This window comes from Python bivittatus, unplaced genomic scaffold, assembly GCF_059951505.1.
Source record: "Python bivittatus isolate LINGU-HERP-01145 unplaced genomic scaffold, Pbiv_v1 ctg000480_np1212, whole genome shotgun sequence".
Classification (NCBI taxonomy): Eukaryota; Metazoa; Chordata; class Lepidosauria; order Squamata; family Pythonidae; genus Python; species Python bivittatus.
In genome coordinates, this window is record NW_028277075.1 from 13529890 (window position 1) to 13547043 (window position 17154).

The window sequence follows — 17154 nt, forward strand, 5'->3', positions numbered from 1 at the left end:
CAAACTTTTTTTTTTAAAAAAAGATTGTGTTAAAATCCCCTTTTTAATTTTAATTGGTCACATCAAACCATTCAGTGGCAAAGGAGATAAAATATGGAACTGTGCATATTTCAGATTGGGACTTAGATCTCAACTTTCATAGAAAAATGTAAAGGAAGATACAAGGCATTAGACAGACCACAAAAAGCAGTTCCAAGTTGCATGAAACACACAACTACTGCGCCTGTACAGAAAAAATAAATATCAAAGCATAAGATTAGACTTAAACACATACAGTCACAATAAAATTTAATCTTATGCAATTTCTAGATGAATTGTTTTACCAATCCTTTAAGAGAGAACCATTTCCTGAACAGATTTCTCTTTGTCCCAGTTAATCCTGGACCTCTCCACTAGATCCCCATGGATTCTGGTCAATTAATTCTGAAGCTTCAGGGGAGGGGGAATGAATCCAATTTCTCTTCCCAGCTTTGGCTCCCACTATCTGCTCTCATTTTAAACATTTTACTAATCAAAAAGGAGGAAGGTTGGGGTAACCCTAAACCATGCCTCAATTGTCTTGAACAGTGTTTCTCAACTTTGGCAACGTTAAGATGTGTGGACTTCAACTCCCAGAATTCCCCAGCTAGCCTTGCTGGCTGGGGAATTCTGGGAGTTGAAGCCACACATCTTCAGGTTGCCAAGGTTGAGAAACACTGGTCTTGAATATTGACTGGAACTTGAACATGGCTGGCTTTAGTGATTGTGGGGTGGTGGATTGCTTGCTCATTTATTACTCAGTGGTTTCTATTTCATATTCAAACTGTCAATTGCATTTTCCAGGAAAATCTAATAAAAACTAAGGCATTTTGAGCAAAAACAGAAATGTTTTGGAGTGTTTCTGGCTTTGAAGCCCAACATATCTGGAAAGTACTGGGAAGGATATGCAATAAATCCTTACTTGGAAGGAAATAGTTTCATACTCAGTTTGAGTAGATAAAACCAGGATTGCGTTGTGAATCGATGACTGTGATAACATAACATGCTTAATCTGGTTACTGAATTAACCAATTTTCAGGTTTGTACAATATATTGAACTGTAAACTAACTGAAGGGGCTGGGTTTGCACAACATACCAAGCTACAGAATGCATAACTAAGGTTTTCACTAAACAAGTTTGGTCTGTTGCGTGAATACAATTGCTAAGTCTGTAACTAAGCATATTGCGTCAATGCAGCCTGTGTAGTCAATGAATTACGCAAACTGTCTGGCTCCAAAATTGTTACCCTGTTGCAGAACCATACTAAATTATCATCTAATTTATAAGAATATGTTTATCCTCATAGACTTTTATTCTTTGGATTTTGCTCTATGTGAAAAATCTAAACCAAACTGGCAGAGTACAAGGTCTGCCCTTTAGGAGACATGTCTTTCTTATGCTCCCTAAACAACTCTGGGCTTTCAGATTCCAAATTAGAAGCCCTTCGATCAGGGCTACAAGGCTGAAAATCGATTTCATATTTTCTGAGTTAATACTGTGTCTTGCACTTAACAGACATAGAGACTAATAAGGTATGCAGAAGGAGTAAAAAGCAGCACACACACAAAAATTGAGGCCTTAGCCTTGGCGATGATCCAGCACAATGATGTTTCAACCAGATTCGGGGGAAAAAAATCAATAACATCTGTGGTATAATGGTTAATTAAAGAAGCTCTTCAGCCGAAGCTCAAGACGAGAGGCCCGGCCTGCAATTCAGGCAGCTGAAGCTTGATTATCAGGAAAGAATGCTTTTTAGCTATGAGTGGATAGGCCAAAAGCTGCAATGAGTAGAAAGGGGAAGAGAAACTGCTTTGATTTTAACTTTTTTTATGTAATCAATACCTGGTTTTCGCCTGCATTAGGAACCAAAATCTGCTCCCAAACTTCCTCAGCATTTCTAGATGCTACTTTTTGAAAAAAACGGGATCAAGTCATCAACAGCAGCAACAAAAGTGCCTGGGAGATGTGCCAGCTGTGGAGATAATCTTCTAAAATAACAAAACCCAGTTCTCTTTTGCCAGTTTCCATTTGTGCGGCTGCCACATTTCACACAACTTTAAAACCTCCTGTTTTGTACTTGTTTCATGGTGGAAGATGATAGCACAGAGCAACAGTTAATAGAGGCATTTCCTTTTTGGATAAAAGATATAAATACCTTTGTATTTACTAAGCAGTTTATTAACTCTGTAACTATGAAAATGACACAAGAAGTGAAAATTCAGTGACAGATCATTGTAGTGAATGGAAAAGTTTAACTCTCAAATGTTTACAATAGACAGAGGCTAAGAAGCTGGCCAAGAAGAGAAAAACATCAAATTTTCCTCTGCCCCTACATTCAGGTTAAATTGGTTTTTCATATCTCCCATCCCACCATATGGTTTTTGTAGCATGGCTTTCATTCTAAGTTGATAATGATTACTTCCTTTCCTTCGTGTGTCACATTCCCTCATCCAGGCTTTGGAGAAATTGTATCGAGAGTGATGTTGGTAAACCAAAGAATGATCTCTTTCTTCATCTATCTACTTGAATTCTGGGATCATCTTCAGAAACTCTTGGATATTCTTAGGCAGGAAATAAGGCAGATAGCTGCTAAGGAGAACCTTTGCATAGATGGTTGCTAAGAATTTTTCTTTTTACTGTTTAGGTCTTCCATCAGGTCTTCCATATCATAGGAGTCACTGAATATGCACATGGTATTTCCAAACAGCCATTGTATGAAGCAGTCTTACATAATTTCTAGTGATATTCCCAGTAGATATTAAAGAGCCACAAACTCTTTTTTCTTTTTCTATACAGGTTACTGGTGTATGCAGAATATGTGCTTAATAATGAAGCTTAATTGCCTTCTGTACTGTCTGTCTTTTCAAAACTGACATTGACAACAACATAGTGTGACATTGGAAAAATGTCCTTTTTGTATGGTAATTGGTTTGTTCTTCTGGTCTGGGCTGAGAGGATAATGCAACCGAAATTGCTTAGCATTTACTGATGAATTACAAATAATGCTGAAAATAAATGTTACACATGTGAGAGTGAAATTCATTTAGCACCATCTTATGGCAAACTTAAACTTTCCTTATTATGAGAATCCATAATCCTAGTTAGGTGCTTGGATTTATTTTGGTCACGAAGAAAGCTACTTAATTCCAGGTCAGGTTATTGTCTCAAATAACCAGGATTTCTACTAGCATCCCCAATGTCTTTTGTTACAATCCAGGGTCTCTTGTAGGGCTCCCCCCACTGTTTCTTCCTGGAACCCTTTTATGTTAGGAATGGAACCTGAACATGCAGAGTAAGTGCTCTCATGTAGAGTGAGGATTCTTCCCAGCTGAAACCAAGTCACCGAAAATTTTAAGAGTAATACACAAATCTTTCTGAGAATCTCTCTCAGAGGTTCTAGTAGACAGTCCTTGGTATAAGCCTGAATTCATAGAGCATGTACAGTGCTAAATTGCTTCCTATCAAAAAAGAGCAAAGCAAGTCCATTTTCTTTTAATTTGTATATTACAATAGCATTTTGTTATTATAATGTTACTGTTGCATTTATTCTTACAACAAGGATAAACTGTGAGGTAGGTAGGACAGAGAGGTAATAACTGGCCTAAATTCCACCCAGTGTGAAGATGGACTTCAGTCATCTAAGCCTTGGTAGCATAATTGCCAAAAACTTCGAATATCAGTTATAAGATTCAGTTTTCTTGATATAAACTGAAATTTTATGTCAGTTCCTCCACTAACATTTTCTTATTTGTTTATGGCTTCTTACCTTTATAACCAGCCTTTTCCTTTAAGTAGGCGCCCCTCATTTTATCTCTATCACAACCCAGTGAGATAGTTGTGGTGAAAGGATGAACAGACCAAAGTCACTTAATGAGCTCAGTGAATGAATGGGGACGTAAACCAGGTGCTCCTCAGTCCAAATCCAACACCTTGATCACTGTTCTCATCTGGCTTGCTTATAGTTTCAATTGTTCAGAATCCTTTACAGTTAACCGACCAAATGCGGGGAAAGGCTGGTTCCACCCATCTTGTACTTGCTCAATGGATACATTTCAGAGAAAGGCAAGCATGCATAAGTAGGTTCTCGACAAGGAGTATATAGAGAACAATGGAGGGTGCTATTACAATACTACCCTCTCACCAGAAAAACATGTGTCTGCACACACAATTTGCTTTTATTTTATTTTATCCTGTGGAATACCAGGATACGTCTAGAGCAAGCTTCCTCAGCTTGCTTCCCTCTAGAAGTGTTGGCATGAAATTACCCAGCATTTTCATCTGTGATGCTTTAGGATTATGTACCTGTTGGAGTTAGTAAGATTGACTTAGAAAACAAATTCAGGATTAAAGTGCAAAAAGAGTGAGAGAAAAATAACAATATATGAGCCAAGTATTTCAGAGCTGTACTTGGATGGGTATTGTGAGCTGAATGGAGAATATAAAGAGACATGAACTTGTCTACATCTGCAAGAAAATAGTTTAACAGCATCAACAGGAAATATCATACATTGCAAAGCGCATGCACAATCCCTACATGATAGTGGAGAACAGGCAGTCATTAACAAGGTGTAGGGAATGTGTAAAACATGTCAAATGCCTTTTCAGCTTTCAGTGCTTTCAGCCAGTCCCAATATTCCTTGGACTATGCAAAATGAAAAGCAGTTCATGAAAATCCCTGTGTACATTTCCAGTGAATGTATATTCTTCACACCTTGACATGTAAGTGTACAATCACTAATGATGGCTGGGAATTCTAATTCATTGTCTCCAGAAGGCACCACCAGTTTAGGGAAGGCTGGTCTAGTAGCAGCATCAGCATCATATATAAGCAAAACCACTCCCAGCTGCACTATCAGCCTACACATTATTTGCATATATTTTCCATGTAGACTTCTTATAAACAAATCTAAGATGTCACACACTGTAGTACACAGATTAGGACTAGATTATATACCAAATAGTCTTTTCTCATTTCTGACACTTCTATTCAGATGTGTCAGGTTCATATCTCCCATGTTGCTATAATGCTTCTGTAAATGCTGATTAATAAGTAGTCATCTCTTCATCCAGAGCCAGCCTATTCTTGTTTGCATTATTCTATTCCTTCTGTGATTATAGAAATTAAAGTATAAAAGACGTAAGTCATGTCAGGCCTTGCAAATGTCAATGTTTGTTTCCTCTGTATTAGTATATTTTAATGTATTCATTCTAATAAGTTTGTCAAGACATTCATATAGTGGTGTAGAGTGCACTGACATGATTTTAAGTAAAGTAAGCATTAATTCTAGGCAGTACAATTCTATGTGTGATATTCAGAAGTCCCCCATGTTTAGTAGAGCTTACTCCTTAGTAAGCATGTTTAGGATTTCAGCTTTATTTTTAAAAAAGTGCTTTGTAATGCCTACTGCTTGGCCACCATGTGCTCATACTGTGCTCTAAAACCCAGTCTTTCTTGAAAGCAGCAGCTGGTATTTCCATTTTAAATGAGCTGTAATTCCCAGCTGTGATCAACTGTATATGTTATTAATGGCAAGTGAAGGAGTAAGTATCCTTAGGATTCATAAAGTTCCAGGGGGATAGCAAACTCCCAACTGAACAGCTGGGATCAAAATAAAAATGCACAGCACTGTCACTGCTTCCCCCATCAGGCAGGTTCTCAGTCCTGCAGATAGCCAAAATGAAATAGTTATTTGGGAGAGGGGGGATTTAAGGATTCTGCCTCTGACATTTCAAGCTGTGATGGCTTGGTTACCTCTCTACAGTTGCCCAGTGTTGTAGGCCTCTGAATCATTGTTAATTGAATGTAATTTGCTGTTTTAGCTGCAACATAAGTGAAGGGTCAAAGATACATGATATTCATGTCAGTGCTGCCTGTCTTGCTATTTCACAGCCTCAAGCACAAACTCAGGACAGTTCTGTCTGAACTGTATAGTTCAGGTCTATAGCTATAGACCAAATTCCTTCATGAAACTTCATGAAACATCACAATGGAAAATTCCCAACACCTTGAACATGTGTCGGGCGGAAGGTGTGGGAGGGAAGGAGATGAGAGAGAGAGTGAGAGAGAGACTTAAATAGACTGTTTTGGGAAACAACAGAGGTTGAGGTGTTTAGAATGCTGAACATAGTGTGAATTCATGAGAGTTCTGCAATGTTTGAAAAGATCCACAGTAACAAAATATCTTTGTTTATTTGCAGCCTATCTGCACCCCTGAATATGTATAAGATGAAAATAGTATTTATCACTTTTCTGTATTTATTTATTTAGCGTATGTTTATACCACTGACACCCATGGGACTCATGATAATTTACAATAACAACCCAAAACAGGAATAAAACCAGAATAATAGCAGACAAAAGAATGAAAATCCTAAAGAAAGGAGGTGGGATGGGGTCTGGGTTTTCTGCTACAAAATGGGAAGTCCTGGGATATCTCTCATGGGAGCCTTGCTAGAAGTGTGTGTGTGTTGACTCCTAGCAACTGCATGTACAAGTCCCTTAAACCACTACACCAAACTCCCAGCATTGTTCTTTATCAGTTAGCAGTGATTCTGATGTCATCTCTTCTTCCATTATGCAAGCAGTCTCTAGACACTCATCCAGTCGCATGGAAGAAAGGGATGTTTATTTAATTATTTATTAAGCAAATTTATATAGCCTCCCATCTCACCAAAAGCGACTCTGGGCGGTGTACAGCAGATAATACAGAGATGTATGATCATCCTCATAAAGATAGAAAAATTATCAGAATGCTTCAAGTCAGCAGCCAGGCACTATGTCATCAAGTCTCTGCTTGTTGCTCCTGAATGCTGTGAAAGATCATCAGTGTGCTAGAGGGAAGGGACTTCCACCACTTCTCCACCAGGCTTTTACTGCTTCTGATAAATGTATGAACTATGTACTGCCTAGTGTTTTCATTGTTGAACTGTGCTCACTATAAAGAAATCGGCTATTTTAGCAGATTACTTAGAGCCTTTGTTTATTTTTCTTTGCTGCTCTGAGAGCTGTACAAGAAGTTGGGCATCATGTATCTGCTTTAAAAGAGCAGTGTACTTGTTCGCCATACTGACAAATCTCCCACTGAGCTCTCATCTCTAGCAAAGTGCAGTGATGTTGTACAAATGAATAACTTGTACAGTGAGACTGGGAATCTTTGAACAGTGACAGTAGCAGAGCTAAGGATCTCAGAAAGGGAAGATGCTCCTAAAATTTACTTTCTGAAAAGTGAAGCTTTGAGATAAAAGCCTTTGCTGGATTTCTGGAAGGAATTGTATGCAGGCTACATATACATTCTGCACAACAAGGAAATAGTTATTCTTACAGAGTGTAGGTATAGGTCAGTGAATAAGAACTGATTGCAGAATATCATGGATTGTATGTAATTCATTTCAATATATCCTTAATAATCTGCACACATTTGCCAATCAAATGTGCTAGTACATGGGAGATTATGCAGAGTAATTTGTTTAATCCACACCCAGGATTGTGTGGCAGGCTGAGACTTGTTCAGTTAATTCATACTTGATAACAATAATATGCAACATACAACCAACATATACAACTGTTTCAAACAGGTGACAGTTTCATACATATATTTATATGGAACAAGTATTCCATCAAATGAATTATATATATAGTAGGATCACAAAACTGAAAGGCCATCTAGCCAAACCAGCTGGTCAGTGAAAGAAGGGGAACACTCATCAGGTTGTTGTCTAGTCTCTTCCCGAAGGCCTCTCATATGGGAGAACCCACTGTTGTTCCAATCACTGACGCCAGAATTAAGATGTTCAACTGATCAACACTTCAAATCTTACCAATCTGAAACGTAAGCCTGTTACATGTAACCATGCACTCTAGGGCATCAGAGAACACATTATTATCCCCTTCTGTGGGAAAGGCCTTCAGGTTTTTGACATGTGTTATGTGCCTTCCATCCCTAGTCTTCTCCAAGCTTGAGATACCCATGCCACAGGTGTTTTGGTTGCCCTTTTGCATTCCAGTTGTCTAAATCCTTTCTACACTGTAAGTCTAAATCTGGATGTAGTTTTCCAGATGAGGCCTGACTATTATGGAATCAAGTATAATTATTATTTCACAAGGCTAGTAAGCCTATGGTGCTTGGTTCTATAGAAGAAGGCAGGATATAAATCCTAGGAAGAGAAAAGTCCCAAATCACATCAGCCAATCTCACACCGGTAATTCATGTACAGCTGTGGTTAGCCACAATCCCAGCAATGTTTTTCACATGTATTTCCTTCACTCCAGGTCATTTCATTTTTTTCTTTGCATGTACCCAGTATGTATAGTACTAGAAGAAACCATGAGCAATCAATCAATCAAACAATACTAAATAAGCATAAAAAATGCAGATATTGATCAATGTCCTGAAATCGTGGTTGTATCTCCACTTATTTTATACTTCTGTTTGGGCAGAAAACTCAAGACAAGCTGATTCTTCCTCAGAGCTACCCAGAAGATCAACTCAGATAGTTTCCTATTTAAGGGAAGGGTCTTACATTTTTTAATCCTCAATAAAGAATTAGGAAGAATTCTTACTTTAATTCTATGTGGGGTTTATGTATGATTATGTATTACTTTGATTTAATTTTTTTGAGAGAAATAGGTTAAACATAAGCATGAGTAAGAATCATTTTTATTAGAATTTAACCAGAATTCACAAATTCCTTAACAGTTAAAAAAAAAAATGTTCAGAACTTTTAATTAGTTTTTAGAGGTGGGGGTGGGAGTGGAGGTGGGTGTTTGAAAATAACTACAGAAGAAAAATGTCATAATCACTAGTAGTTGACAGACATCCATCATTTTTTGTCAGGTAGGGGCTGTTTTATCGTAAAGATTTTCCCTCTCCTTAAATGAGATGCCCTGAAGGACCATCCTTGCATCATGATATGATATTGTTACCACCCAACCATTCTGCAGCAAATGGCTGGCTGTTTTGTCCATAGCTGTCATTGCTAAAATTAGAGACAAAACTATTATTATCACTAGCAGTATTAGTGTTAGTATTAATACTGAAGTGGGGGAGGACAGGACTCTCTGCTGCTTCAATTTACAAAGTGATAATCCCTCCCAGGCCAAAATTAATGGATTTCTTTCAACCCTCAGAAAATTGCAAAAATCCTCTGCCAACATTTACCGAGCCCTACAAAAGTGAAGGTAGATTTTCTGGCCCCACTTTACTATAAACCAAGCATTATTATGCTTTCTTGATTGCCACTGCTACTTCTTCCTCTGGGTAGACATGACCTTATTTGTTTTAACTGCACTCGCTCTCTCCCTCTCTCTCTCAATGCGCTTAATGAAAACAGTTCCAATATGTATTGAAAAGAGGCATATGTAAGATTTGTACAACAATAATATGGGCCAGTGAATTAAATCACATTTCATTTGAAAGTACTCCAGTAAGTGGACTTTTATATGGAACTATTTAAGGAAAGATTAATGCTGTAGAAGCAACTGAGGATGTAAAGGAATGGCCATAGTGCGGCCTGCAAACTGCACTGAGCATTGGATTCAAATCCCTGTCCCATATGAAGCTCATAGTTTTATTCAGTCACCCTTCTCAGAGCATAACTGTATGCAACAAGATGCCCTGCTGCTGTAACAAACTCGAGAAGATGGAGCAGCAGATGGCAGGCTCTGCCAATGAGATCATCACAGAAGGTGGCACCAAGGTAGGGCATTTGCTGCAATGGCTGGGATGCATGACAAATCCATAGCTTTAAGCCCCAAACATCCTCGATTTGTCCGCATTTGTGAAATGGGGACAGAGAAAACCTTTCTGCCACTAAATTATCCAGGATGATGTAAGTGATTATTTCCTTATCTCCCTTCCTTCCATGGCCTGATCAGCTAGGAGAAGTGTGTGTTAAATCTAGATCCTATCTCAGAGTGGACACCACTGAGTCAATAAGAATTTTAAATCTCTACTATATATAGCAAAGTAAGAGACTAGAAGACAGTTGAAAAGGAAAGGAAAGGAAATGGGGAAGAAATGAATAATTGCTTTTTGAAAAGGATTATCTCAGTCACTTACTCACCAAATCACAGTATCTCTCCCACTCATAGACACCAGATCTCTGACCATGAAATGAAAGATCTATTATGGGACTGGCTTCACTGATCCTGGCTCCCTGTCCAGATGTACTAACTTCAGTCCTGTTTCTGCCAGCAGGGTTTTTTTTCTCTTACGTGGCTTCCAGCAAGCCTCTGAGAAGATTAAATCCAGTAAGGCAAAAACAAAGGCAGAATGGAGACTGCACTCCCTTCAGGTAAAAGCTCACCTGATTTCATGGCAGCATTTGATCTTCCTGGGCTTTGGGTCCCCCCCCTCCTCCCCAATATAAGCCAGTGTTTCTCAGCCTTGGCAACTTCAAGATGTGTGGACTTCAATCTCCAGAATTCCCCAGCCAGCATGCTGGCTGGGGAATTCTGGGAGTTGAAGTCCACACATCTTAAAGTTACCAAGGTTGAAAAACACTGATATAAGCTATTCTTTTACTCTTCTTGAGCCTGAACGTCCTGAAATGGAGTTTTCCCATGTTCACTACAATAATGATAAAATAGTCCCCAAAGTAGGATTAAAAACCATCCACATGTTTAAGGATTATGATTTGCCTATTTTATAATTCCTGTGTGCTAATATATTCTCAAGTGACAATCTTTATGCTGATCAAGCAGCAGCACCAGGTATAGTGAAAGTTTCAGCAACATTTAGGGACCTCCAAAGTTTTTTGTTTTAATTGAACATTTTACAAAGGATATATATGTGTGTGTAAACAAGAAAGAAGAAACAGAAAAAAATATTTAAAAATAGAATCAGGTAAATAACAAGGAGTTTACCAGTGTGATGAAGTTATGGTTTTTCCATATCCATAAGTGATTAAAGATACCTGAATATAAGTCATTATTAAACTCTATGCAGAATACAAATATCAGGAATAACAAGTAATACAGTATAGATCATACAGTAAAATTATGATAGTATAAATTGAGATAAATTTAAAAAGATTAAAAAGGAAAAAAAGGTTACTAATAATATACAAAAGAAGAAAAAGGAAGAAATTTAAAAATACATGAAAAAATATAAAAGAGTAAAAATCGCTAGAACAGCATTATAAACTATTTATTTACAAATTATACTCTTCCCTTCCATTATACTCCACATGTTGATTGCAACCAATACATTGGGAAGTGTTTCTGATTTCTATTTCAATTACCTTTCTCAGTTTTTCTTTTCACTTAGAAACCATACTCTAAATGTCTAAGTTTGCCTTGTTGTGTTACACATGATATACAAGGGAGCCATTCTTGCTTGAATTTAATTCCATTGTGAATATATGCTGTTAATTTTGCCAATCCTGCCTATTCTCCAAGTTTAGTTTCCCAGTCTAATGTTTTTGGCAAGGGAACCCCAAAGTCTGAAGAAATCCAAAGATAAGTCTTTAAAAAAAAAAAAGTTAAAGAGAAACCCTCCCCCAAACCAGTATGGACTGGGCATGACCCATGACTCTGTAATGTTGGTGGACTGTTGGAGGAGAAATTAAAGAGAAAAGGCTACAGCTGGCTAGAACCTTGAAGTTGTGCTTCATACTACAACAATTTGTTGCATGTCCCACCTTTTCCTGAAAATGAGCTAAAATATATTTTTGAAAACATGACATTATTTTAAGATATGCATGAGGGTTTAAGCTTAGTTTTATAAATTGCAAGACTTTACACATTATAATGGGACTGGTTCCAAATGTAAATGTAAACTGTGTTTGCCACCAACTGTATTATGGCAAGAAGTCACCGCATAGGATGGAAAGCAAGAACATTCGACCCCATTTTGCTAGGCTCTTCGCTATAGACTTGCATATTTTACATATGTGTGTGGAGTTTTTTTCTTTTCTTTTTATGCTTTCCATTATTGTTTAAAATGCCTGTATTTTATTACAGATATGATTTTAAAAGATGTACATATTAGCCAGTGTGTACAAACATTTAAGTTTGTTCTCTTCTGGGTTTTTCATATCTAATAACAATGGATGTCATGTGTTCACTTTTAATTAACAGTCCACTGAAAGTTTACATTAAGTAGCCATTAGGAACTAGGGAAATGTAATTGCTCCACCATCTGGTCAGCTGTAAAATGATTTATTACAATCATTTCATGCAAAGCAATATTGCTTTATCATGAGGTCCTCCTTTGGAAACCATTTGAGCTTAATCTACTTTTGCAGGATTTCTGTTACTTGTTCAATTTTAGAATTTCATAAATAACTCTAATCATACAAGTACTATCTCCCTTGAGCCAAACTCAATACCTAGTGACCGCATAAACACACCCATGTTGTCCTCCTGGCATCAGTATAGAACTGGTGTGCCCTTTTTTAAACTTCTCAGTCTAGTCAACAACTCTGGGAGTTCCTGTTGATTTTGCTTAGTTGTTTGAAGTTCAGCCAAACTCATCGGGATGCCAGGACCTCTTGCGAGAATCTAAACATGGCAATACTCCTACAATGTCAATAACATTAACAATAACTCATATATCATTGGGTAGTATAGTAAAGTCTATCGCTATGAATTCTGTAGCATAGGTAGTCATTTTCGCCCAGTGGAAGAAAATCTAAAAACCACTCAAGTGCAGCTTTAAGTTGGAGAAGAAAGGCAGGATCTACATGTGGCTGCCTATGCATTCCCTAAGGGATCTTGCTGGCATTCACAGATTAAACAGATTCATTCAAATATAACAAGAGGCCATTGTGATATATATGGATTGGTTATGCTTTAATTCCTTTCATACAAGCAAACTGGGGATAAATAATTTAATATTAGGAACATGATAAATAGGCCACAGACCATCCAGAAACATGAACAATCCTCTTCCAGGATATTTCATTCTCCCTTCTCTTCTCTTCTCTTCTCTTCTCTTCTCTTCTCTTCTCTTCTCTTCTCTTCTCTTCTCTTCTCTTCTCTTCTCTTCTTCATGCTTCTCCCCAGAGTAAGTGGGTGCCCACTAAGAACACTTAACCTTCCTTAAATTGATTTGGATATCCCAGCCTTAGGGGTTCTTGAAGATTTTGTTGTATTTTAGGCATCCCCCAAACCAATGAATAAGAACCTAATTTGAATAAATATTGTCATTTTGGCACTTCAGAGAATGTTGGTGTTCATACAATGTGCTTAACCAGATCAGTTAGACCTTTAAAAAAATGGTATTATAATATACAAATTAGAAAAAAATGAAAAATATACAAAATGTGTGAATGTATATGTATATGTGTATACAGTATATGTATATATACACACACACACTCACACACACACTTTTTCCATAAAGTTTTCCATAAAGTTTCCATATAAAACTAAAAAAAGAAAAGCTCAAGATAGACACACCTACATACATAAAAATGAACTGCACATCTTACCCTAGAAGTTACTGTGACTCAATATTTAAATAGTAAATTAAACCTTGCCCATTCAGCATCAAATTGATCAGTCTCTCAGTTCTGTCAATAAAGAGACAATTCAAAGGCTGAAAATTCAGTCCAGGATTTTAAGTCCAGAGAAGTGGTTACTTTCCAACAAAACAAAACCATATTTTGGGTTACACTCTTAGCTCAGAAAACCCAGAGTTCTTCCTATAGTGATAAATTCCAATTTATCTTCTGGATACAAATTCAACGTTAAAAACTTGAAAGTTTATTTCTCTTTACAAAATCATATTAACAATAGCTTGAATATTAGTTCCAAATGGAAAGACGTCAGAGCAAGCCCGGTTCATATGTATTGAAATCCCTCTAATATACTGCATCTCTAGCATAACATAGTTGACATCCAATCCTTCTTAAATATCCATTGAGTTGTCTAGGAAACTATCAAAGATGGCATGGTTATGAAAATAGCATAATTTTATAAACAAGATCAATATGTCCTTCAACCAAGGAAAAAGGAGAAAAATAACAATTTTCAATAAACTGACATACACATTTTTAAAGCTTCAAAATGAGAGAGAGAAAAATATTGTAATAATCAAAAAGTAAAAGAAAAATTGTTTCCCATATTAGAATGCTGAAAACTATGGTACAGTTGGGAGGTATATCCCATTTACAGTGTGTGTGTTGGGGGGGGGGGAGAGGATTAGAAAACAAGATGGACTGCTACTCTTCTGTTCTCCTTCTGGTCCCAGCCAGATGAAGTGATCATCAGCTTCTAGATCAAAATTGGGTTTTTTTCCCATGACTGAGTCAAGGGTCAGACAAAAAACAGTAAGATAAAGGAGAGGGGGATGTTTTGACCCTTTTTGCTATACTGCCAACTTGCCCTATTAAATGAGGTATGTTTTTGAACAATTTGAGAAGACAAATCAGGAAAATACATTAACTTTTTGTCTTTTCTGTTCAAAGCTGTCTGGACCATGGCAAGATATTATCACAAGTGGTGGTTCTACTACTGGACTGGACTTCTGAGGTGAATGAAAGTGGAATCCTAAGTGATATACAGCTTCTATCTCCCAATTATATTTAGCTGTAATGAAAAAAAATCTCATACAGACATTTTTGTCATATTTTGTCCCCCCAAATGATTCATTTCTGCATGTTCAGAATATTCAGAAAGTGAGTGTAAGTGGTTTCTATGTAAGAGCCTTCAACATGGGTTAATTTGTTTTGGGTATCCTTGTTCCTTTTCAGCAGGCCCTCAAAATGATTGGTGTGTTACTTCCTAGAACTTTCAAAAAAATTATTCATGAGAAATTTACTATATCTAAGACTTCTGGGGAAGAAGTAGTGGACCGAAGACAGTTCCACGAAAAGCAGAGCTGACCACCATGGCAGAATGAAAAGCTGGAGAGTAGACCAGCTCTTCAATACTTCCCCTCTGGACAAGGAGAGGACTTGAGATTGCCCACAAGTGCTCCAGATGGCTGTCCCTCATGAGGAGACCACAAGGTAGCAGTCTTTGGCTGGTTTAGAGCTCTGGGAGATGAGGGAATAACCATCTTGCTCAAACCACGGTTGGCACCTTTGAAAGGACACTAAGTTCATATACTTCCTTTTCTAAATACTTTCAAAAATTGCTTGTTAACTGCTTTTCAGCTATTAGAAACCTTTGGATCGACAAGTTTGACAGTACCGGGTGAGTTTCCTTCAATCCTTAATGAATGAAAAATATTTTTTTGGAATAAACAGCAAAAGCGTGATTAAAACTTTGATTTTAGAAAGCTACAAACTGACTAAGGGTTCAGATAAATTTGAAATAAGATTTTGGAATTAATTATAAAAAATTCTTCCCATGGGAAAATGCTTTTGTTTTGATTTTTTTTTTTAAAGTTAAGATTTTAAAAATTGGACACTAGAGGGAACTGGAGGGAACTAAAGATTATAATTAAAGGAGAAGAACACTTAAATTCCACTTACAGAGTAGAGCAAAATATTTTAACATATTGAAGGATATTTTTGAACAATGGACCCAGAAGTTAATTTTAATAGTGTCTGCCTCTATAGATAGACAGTGTCTAAAAGATGTTACAGAAGAGGAACAAGTTCTACCTGACAAGATTGAGACTGACATGGAAAAAGATGTTACACTGGGCATACAAAAGAAACTAGCTGATGGCTTAATAATTAAAAGGGATATACAAACAACAAACCAAGAGAGTGACCTGGATAATTTTCCTACATTGGATTTACAAAAGAGGCTTGTCAAAAGTTTTGAAGAATTTTGTGAGAAGGGACAAGGAAAAAATGAAATCAAGTTCTATGATATTATTTGAAGGGACTAAAGATTAAGATTGTTAGAAGTAAAAGGAAGGAATATAAAATTGGTTTATTTGATCAAAGTTAAAATAGATATGTTATTGCTGGTAACCTTTAATGGACTTTTGCTGACATCAGGACTGAAATGACACTTTATGGATTTGTTTATGGATAAGAGATGGGATATGGGAAGAAGAGATCGTTTGTTGTATTTTAAGAGAAGGTGTCAAGTTACTAAAACTGTTTATGACTTACTTGTGATGAAACTTTACTTAAATTACTTGTGATGAAGGTGGGAAGTAATTTCTTTACATATTTCTTTTTCTTTACTATGTTCTTATTTTTTCTTTCTTTTTTCTTTCTTTTTCTATTTTTCCCCTTTTTCCTTTCTTTTCTGCACCTTCTACCCTTTCTTTTTATTCTTCATTTTTTTTCAGTTTGTGTTAGTTTTTACTGTTGTAACTGTAATCTTTAATAAAATTACTATACAGTATATACATATAAAAGAAATTTACTGCATCTTTAAACTTTTCCATGTCCATATCAAGAGAGCCAAGCCACCCTGTTATTCCTTCAACAACAGCAGATTTTAATGCAGTTTCTGAGGATGTTAATTGATCAAACTCTGCTGTTCTAGAATGCCTTAAATCATGTGAAAGAGCTTTTAAAATTCCAAACACTTCAAGCTGAGACACCTTCTCTGGAATTTCTCAAATTTCAGAAGCTTTAGTTCTTAGTATTGCTTGCTGGAGTTCCTTAGAATCTGGAGGAAGAATTATTTCAGCTCCAACTGCTTTTGGTTCTTTTTTGCTAGCTGAAGAGAGGAGGGAGTAGAAGGTAATTCTTTCTCTATTGATGAGATTTAGGACCCATTTTTCACTCAAAAGTAGCCACAGCTTAATGGTGAAGAAAAAGTAAGATTATCCACTTGCCAATTTAACTGCAAAGCAGTTCAACTTTAAGAGATAATCTCCATGTTGTTGGGCGAGCTGAAGTTGTAGCTCAGTGAACCATCATGGCAGAACCAAGTCAGTCAAGGACCTAACAGATGTATTTGAATAATATGCTAAGCTTGGTTAGTGTTCACATTGGTTAGGGTTTTGGGGGACAGAGAGTTGGTTAGTGAACTCTGTTATGTGAATCTAGGTAATAGTTTAATTCATATTCCATGAATACAGCTAGCAACTAATTAGTTGCTATTATCATGGATTTTCCACAGAATTTCTGGTGCTGTTAATGCCACTTCTATCTTCTGAAAATGTCTTCCAAGGGTGGGACCCTCTGGAATACTGCTGAGGTAATGCAGGAGGTTGTAGAGAGAGGAAGGTAAATAAATATTCTTCTTCCCCCCTTTTGTCAATGGAACCTACATT